The sequence below is a fragment of the Lycium barbarum genome, chromosome 5, assembly GCF_019175385.1.
Source record: "Lycium barbarum isolate Lr01 chromosome 5, ASM1917538v2, whole genome shotgun sequence".
In the NCBI taxonomy this organism is placed as follows: Eukaryota; Viridiplantae; Streptophyta; class Magnoliopsida; order Solanales; family Solanaceae; genus Lycium; species Lycium barbarum.
In genome coordinates, this window is record NC_083341.1 from 26,543,030 (window position 1) to 26,551,266 (window position 8,237).

An 8,237-nucleotide genomic window follows, 5' to 3' on the forward strand; every position below is an offset into this window, starting at 1 on the left:
GTGCGGAGTTGCAGGGGGCGGCCCATGGTTGTCCTTTAAATACTATTCCCATAATTTACTTTATTGCAAAATAAGGCTCTGTTTGTTTATTATGCAAGGCAACTAACATATCTGTCTTTTCAATATAAGTGTTATGTCCTCGTGCTTTTCATGCTAATGCGATACAAAGTCTTTTTCTTGTATAATTTCTCTCTACAAATTTGCAGAGGATTTGATGATATAGCGGATTTGTTGATGAAATTTCTGGAATAAGTTAATATGAGTTACGATGATTGAAACTGGAAATTATGACAATGTGGTAGAGTAAACAATAATAAGTTTTTATGAGATATCACGAGTGAAAACTAAAATTAAATTAGGATAATGTGGTCTAGTAAAGGATATAATTTTATATGAGGTACCGTGAGTGAAACTAAAAGTTATGACAATCCCGTAGAAATAAGTTTATAGGATGTACCATGAGTGAAATTTATAATAAAAAAATAAGTTTATGAGATTCCATGAACGAAAACTAGAAATCATGACAATCCAGCAGGAGTTTTGAACTATCACAGTTAGGTCTAACTCAACCCAAAAGCTAGCTCGTAGTGTGAGGATTGTCCAAGTCCATCTAAGGAGGCCAAATCTACCATCCCTAGCCGATGTGGGACACTCAACACCCCCTCTCACACCCATGTCTAAACATCCAGAGCATGTGCAATTTAATATGGGGACCAACATAGGTAAATCATGAATTGAGATGGGCTTGACTCTGGTACCATGTAAAAAATGCATATTGGGTCTACCTCAACCCCAAAAACTAGCTCGTAAGGGGAGAATTGTCAAAGTCCATATACGGAGACCACCCATCCCTTCTTCATCCTATGTGGGACTCTTTAACAATAATAGGTATTTGTGCACAGAACATTAAACACTGGCTATAGATAAATAGGAGAATCAGAATAAGATGCCCCATGAATTTTGAAAACCGAATAAAATGGAATTATCATTGCAATTTTGGTGAAAACCCTTGCTTTAGTACGTTTTGGTGTACAATTTCTTCATTTGAATAATTTATCCAATTTTGCATTTCTTGAGTAGACTTTCTCAATAAACCTTGCACTTCTCTTTTTATTCCTCCATTTATAGAGAGTGTCTATCCATCACAGACTCACATGCCAATAGTTCGTCCCTCGTGCAATCTCGGGCCTCCTCCAAGGGATTTATAGTGATCTTAAATAGGGATCTTACAACAATAAATGGAATCTCCAAGAAAACTATCACTATAGCGAGCACAAACTAATTTTGTATTAAGTTAAATCTTGAATAATTGATCAAATTAAGAAAACATTGTCACTGGCTTAGATAAATTTCATGTGCCAATTTTTGTGTGTCCAACAAATAGGTGCATGTGTATTACTAGGATGGCGTATATTATGAAGGTAATCCTAATACTATAGTTCTAGATGTTAGCTTCTTATGTGTTTCCTAGGATCTTTGAGATTTGAAATAGGTTGTTGAAAAAATGGCAAAAAAGGACTCAAATGTGGAAGCAGATGATCAGTGCAAGAGACAAGGTGGAATGCAAGCTACTGTGAAAAATTAATGCAGGACAGAGTAATTTCTGATGAGACAGTTAGGCAGGTTTGGAAGCTCTAGCCAAAATTATACCAAATGTTGGTAGAAATGACAAAGAAACAATGAGCAGCTACAAAGCTAATGTGGGCTGGAACATGCCCAAAATTAGTGCAGTTGTCACTGTCCAATTATTCCAATCCATTTGTTAAGCGGAAATTGGTGATCAACAACGTAGGGATGACGCCATCTGTATTGACACTCCAGATGGTAGGTATTCCAATAGCTCATGGCAGATAATCAGGGAAAAGGAGCAACAACATCATGATCCAAGTTCAAAGTAGAACTCGGCACAAAAATATACCATTAAATTCTCATTTTTTTGGTCTGGAGATTGTACACGGGAAAAGCGCCTTTTAATGAAGCAATTTTCAAATTTTGGCATACAAATCACGTCCAAAGGCTTGTGCTATCAAATTCCTGTAGATGACTCCATCAACCATTCTTTCATTGAAGGTGAGGTGACTGATCATTTATGAAATTTATTTGGGGCTCCTCTTGGTATTACTCACAATCATTGAAACATCAGACTATCAACGACTGATGGAATGTGATGTCCAAAAACAGGATGCACCAAATGATATTTCAAGTCAAGCATATTATTATTTTTTTAGGAGATATGGAGATCTTGGACTTCATACAAATTTGGAGAATTAAAAAAATGAATTACAAAATGGAGCACCAGATATTCTGGAATATCAAAGCTTTTATGATTGCTACTTTTCCAAGGATCAACGTAGAGGGTGGCTGGAATAAGATGTGTAGCACTAGTGAAAAGTTGAAACCAATTGTAAATTGGAGGCAGGTGGTGTGGTAAAAAACTTACTGAACCATTGGTTAAAATAAACTTTGATGGTTAGTTATGACAGCACTACTGGAAAAGCTGAAATTGGGGGAGTAATTAGAAACTAACATGGGGATCTGATTATGTCCTTCTCAGTGACAATAAACTGCGGCAGTAATAATTAAGCTGAGGCAGTGACTGCTAATTATGGACTGAAATGGTGCTTACATTATGGTCTTGACAAGCTTCTGTTGGAGTTGGAATCACTTAAAATCATGGATATGCTGAAGACCAAAGACACTAGCAATCTCAAACTCAGAAGAATTATCCAAGATACTACACAGGCGATAGAGCGAAAAGATATCACCAAATTACATTGCTTCAGAGAAGCTAATGGTATTGTTGACTTTTTTACTAAACTTGCATCCTCAAGTGGAAATAACACATTCTGCTACTCTAACCAGCAACTACCAAGAGAAGTGAAGGGGCTATTTCAACTAAACAAATCTCAACTTCCTAGAATAACAAGAAGATATGACAAGAATAACTATTTTGTTAGTTGATTACATTTGTATATGGTATATATGGAAGTTGTATAGGTTACCTTCAATAGCTTTTGCATATTGTAGATTACAATCCTTATGTACTAGATGTCAGGTCTCTACCCCCACCCACCTGAACACCTTGGATCTTCAGACTAATGCTTGACCCGTTCTAAGAGAGTCTAACGAAATTTAGAAGGTTGCATGTTTTCGCAGAAGGGGCAAAGGGGCCGACTTCAAGAAACCATAACCCCTTGATTAGTTGAGAATTTGGAAAAGCTTCCTTAATGAAAGTTGTAGTGCGTTGAAATACCTTTCCATCCATATAAGGACCTGGACTAACGGAGATCATCACGAGAAGTTATGAGCATTACAAAAACACTGTGCAGACGAGTGACTCGCGATGGCCACGCGTCGTGCAACCATCTCGCAAAAAGGGCCTTTTTGACCAAAACACTGCAGAGCCCCCGTGATGGGTGTGCAATGTGGGCCCATCACGGATGGGCCGAGTTTCGTGTCAAATTTTCAAATTTTGTATTTTTAAGCCTATATCTAAGGTTGGGGTCATTTCCCTAGCTCTCTAAAGCTGGAAAATCACCCTAAAGACAGAGAGAACAAGTCCCATGCCTCAAGAACTCTCCAAGGTAAGTTTTATGATGGTTCTAGGTTAAATTCAGGTCCTTAATACCTTACTAACACGATTAAACCTTCTAATCCATAGAACTTCGATTGGGGCAATATTGATTGGCGAAGAAAACCCTAGCTTTCGAATTCAAGGAGATAGAACGTCGAAAAGGTAATTCTTTCACCCTTTTATCAATCATAGTTGTGAATTGGTGAATAGACTTTATGTTCTTGAGAGATACGTTAATGGATTTCATAATAAAAAGCGTATGAACAATTGTATGGTTGGGATTGTTAATTTAGGATTGTTGTAATCATATGGGTGATGAAGAATAATGTTAATCATGACTAATTGAGAATGGGGATTGGGTGAAGAAATATCATCTTGAATTCAGTACGTAATCAGTATAGACTCGTGTTTGATATCCCATGAGTCTCGGTCTTGAAAACTCAGTATGCTTATGAACAATTAATGCTTTAAACTCCATAATCAGTTCATGAATACATGTCTCAGCATAGTAATGTTCAGTATTCTAGTGATATGCATTTCAGTATGATTCTCAGTTCCTTAATATAAACTGTTGACTATTGAATATATGTATCTTTGCCCGAGGGCACAGTCTTATGTATATGTATACTTGGCCGAGGCCATAGGCTGACACACTTACTTGGCCAAGGCCACCAATTTGTACACTTATATTGGGTCGAGGCCACATACTATTAGCTCAATTAAAACAGGAGATTTCACATTCAGAACAGGGAGTATCTATTACTTTACTTCTCTTGTTCAGTTCAACTATCAATATGTTCAGTTTCAGTTTCGATTTCAGTATATTATTTGTTATTGATTTGGGCTGCCGTTTCCCCAGCACCCCACAATCATTTATTCTTTTAGTTGGTTTTACATATCAGTACAATTCAAATGTACTGACGTCCCTTTTGCCCAGGGCCTGCATTTCACAATGCAGGTACTGATTTACAGGACAATGAGGTATGCCGGGAGCCTTGTCCCGGTAAACAACAGTATTTCAGTACTCCTTAGAGGCTTCATAGACTATAGTTGCAGTCAGTCAGAATTTAGCAGGCTTTTGTGTTAGCCATATGGGATACTTATTTATACTTTTAGACTTATCTCAGTATTTCTGCATTTATGGTTATTTAGTCAGTCTTTTAGTTGAACAACGTTCTTCTGTATTTTATTCCGCATTCAGTATAATACCACATGTGATTCATCCAACCAGTTGGTTCAATCGGTCACATGCAATCAGACACCAAGTGTCATGTTACACTCAGGCCATGGTTCGAGGCGTGACACCCCCCACCCCCGCGTCCCGCCCAACTCTTTCAACTATTTTTTGCTTCGAATGAATGGGCAAGACAAGGGTCAAGCCAGGTCCTTAACATCAAACATTGATGCACAGTTTCATAAAAAAAGGTTAGTATTAGCGATATATGAATTAAAAAATAACTAAAGTGACAAACCAAATTCATAATAGCAAACAAACGTAACCACGTATTTTATTTATATATTGTATACTAGTTTTTATTACATCAAACAAAACATTGATAATCTCTGTATTTTACTTGTTGCAGTACAATTTTGTATTACTGATCCCTTAAGAATTTATGCATCTTTCTTAATCATTATACACGGCTACCAAGAACCTCATGAACATATGCTTTGAGATTCACATTAGATGAACCATCTTCCTTCATAGAATCTTTAGCCAAGTCCCTCCATTTCTTAGCATTATTTCTCAATTCCTTCCCTTCCTTTCCATCCCCCATGACAATATCAATGCACCTTTTGAACTCAGCCCCTTCAATAACGCCTTCTTCATTCGCATTCACTCTCACGCCAATCTTCCAGACATCTTGAACAAGCTTTGAATTGCAACCTTGGTCCGCCCAAAGAGGACATGCATGCCACAACAGGAATCCCAGAAACTAAGCTCTCCAGAGTTGAGTTCCATCCACAGTGACTCAAGAAGCAGCCCAAAGAAGGATGTTGTAAAACCTCTACTTGACAACACCAAGACACTATTTTTCCTTGCTTTTCAAGTTCCTCTTTGCAACTCAAATTTTCAAATGGTTTTTGCCCATTTCTAATTACCCACAAAAATGGTCTTTAACTCTTTACCAATCCTCTAGCAATCTCTTCCATCATTTGGTTTGGTAATTCAGAGTAGCTACCGAATGCTACGTAAACTACGGATGCATTACACGTGGAATTCAACCAGTCCATGTTATCTTTCGAACAACGTCGTAAATCACCTCCATAGGCAGTATCAAAAGAGTCCTCTCCATCAAGAAAATGTGAAGGAATTAAGGGGCCAATTCCCATCATATTCAGATTCTTTATAGCTCTCAAAGCATCACGTTCCAAAGTATCAAAAGTGTTCACAAGTACTATTTCATTAGCTTCACTATTTATTGACTCAACGTGCTCTTTCATTCTCTGAATTAACCAGTCCATAAGGTTATCACTCGAAAGTAAAAATGATGGGATCTCACGAGTACCCACAGGAAAAGGAAGTCCGGGAAGCTCCATTGGTTGATCATCTAATAAACAATTCTTGAAATCATCTCTATAGCCAGTGAAGTAATAGTAGTAGATATCTAAAAGTGTGGCTGGCTGAATCCATAAAAGTGTGGCTGGGGCATTAAGCCTCTTTGCCACTATGCCAACCCAAGAGAGTACGCTCGTATAGATAATACGTGAGAATGGGCGCCCCTCCTTTGCCCTAGAAAACAAATGACAGGAATTAGTGAGGGAATATATATAGGATAACACGAGGAATGATGGCTGATTTAGGCAAATTTCTCATTTTTGGGTCACCATGTAGGGTTTTGTCCCTATTTTTAAAAGTACTGTACAAATATTTTGTTGTTATTGTTGTGCAAATATAGCCCTCGAAAGATTTCCCTTCCAGACAACTTTAGACTCTTTTTTAGTGTTTGCCCATATATTGCTCAACCTTATAGACAAAATATTGTCGTCTAACATTTGTAATAACTTACAACAAAATTTATCGTAGTCTAACGTTTTGTTATAAGATTTTCAGTTTGCTCAAAAGAAATCCTTAAACCGTGATGTAAAGGTTCATAAATTGCAAAAGAAATAAAACTAGAATCATTTAGTAAACAGTTGTCCCAAAAAGAGACACCCCTCGTCGAAGCAAGTTTCCGGGTTCAATATTGGTGAAGCGCATCATTAGCATTTAGCTTATGGGGATTAACCGGGGGGGGTGTGTTTGAAATCGATACAATTTAACTCTTCACCAATTTTAGAACAAGATTCATCTAAACCATTAGATTAAACCCTTTTGTATTAGTTAAGCTCATAAAATATTTGTAATACTCCTTATGTCCCAATTTATGTGATAGCATGTAACTAGGCACGTAATTTAAGAAATGAAGGAAGACTTTCAAAATTTGTGGTTTAAAATAAGACGTATATATTTGTATGGCAGTAAATCATCTCATAATGTTTAAAAGAGAAATTTTAAAGTTAAATTATTTCTAAATATAGAAAGGTGATATTTTTTTTAGCAGACTAAAAAGAAAAGTGTGTCACATAAATTGGGACGGAGAGAGTAATAATTACTCTTGTACCTGGCTGTAAAGATTTTGGCCACAAACTCAGACCCGAGAGCGATGAAGGAAGCATAGAACTCTTGGAACTTATCGAGAGATTTGTTCAAATTGGGGTAACCATTGTCATAGCCATCAGAAAATGGAGCAAAAGTTAAACCTTCAATGGAGGGACGATTAGACATGCAGTTCATTGCTGATAGACTTGTGGAGAAGGTGACTTTCACTCCCCACTTGATTAAACGCTTGGCAAATTGAAGAGATGGATTAATTTGGCCTTGGGCTGGGAAAGCTACAAGAAGAACATGGCAATTAACCTTCATTATTTGCCATTTACTATTGGTGTCTCTGGATATCTAAGCTAAAGAGGTGTGAAGCATGCATGTATATATAGAAGACTTTAAGTATATACATTGTCATTATACATAATTTTTATACTATCATGTTAATTTTACACGTTGTAACAGGTAACGTATGTTATTTCAATATTTCAAATCCACATTTAAAGGAGGCATACATGTATATATTCTTAAATAACCTAACAGTGTAAAATTTTGTTTACACTGACGGTTTACAAAACTCAAACTCTTATTGTAATATTAACTTGAGATTGTTGTAGGAACACATAAACTTCAAATCCTGGGTTAGCCTCTGCCACATGTGCATCCCCTGAAAAGTAGTTGTTTAGGCATCTGCTTAAGGGTTAAATTAAGGAGAACAAGGAGCTTCTTCCTTAAATTGCACATTTTAATTATACTTGAGCATCAAGTTAAGCATCACATGTACGGACCTCAAGACATGTTAGTGGCTTTCCTTGTATCCACTCTATGTATGTTATTAACGCTTAAATTAAACATATCCTCCGGCTAGAGACGTAGTCAAGATTTGAAGTTGTTTATGGGTTCTGAAATCGAACTCATAGCTCAAGTATGATTCTTAATTAAATATTTATACATATTTAATAAATTTTTCTGATATAAATATATTGTCTAAGCAAAAATTACTGGATCGGTCGAACCCCTATATGACGCTTTAGCTCCGCCCTGCCTCCAAAAGTAATCATCATCAAGTGGGGAAAA

At 36.8% G+C, this 8,237-nt stretch overlaps 1 pseudogene; it reads right to left on the reverse strand.

The window, feature by feature from the left end:
- Positions 1-5,183: 5,183 nt before the first annotated feature.
- LOC132642415 (UDP-glycosyltransferase 75C1-like) lies at positions 5,184-7,481 on the reverse strand (annotated as a pseudogene).
- Positions 7,482-8,237: the final 756 nt, after the last annotated feature.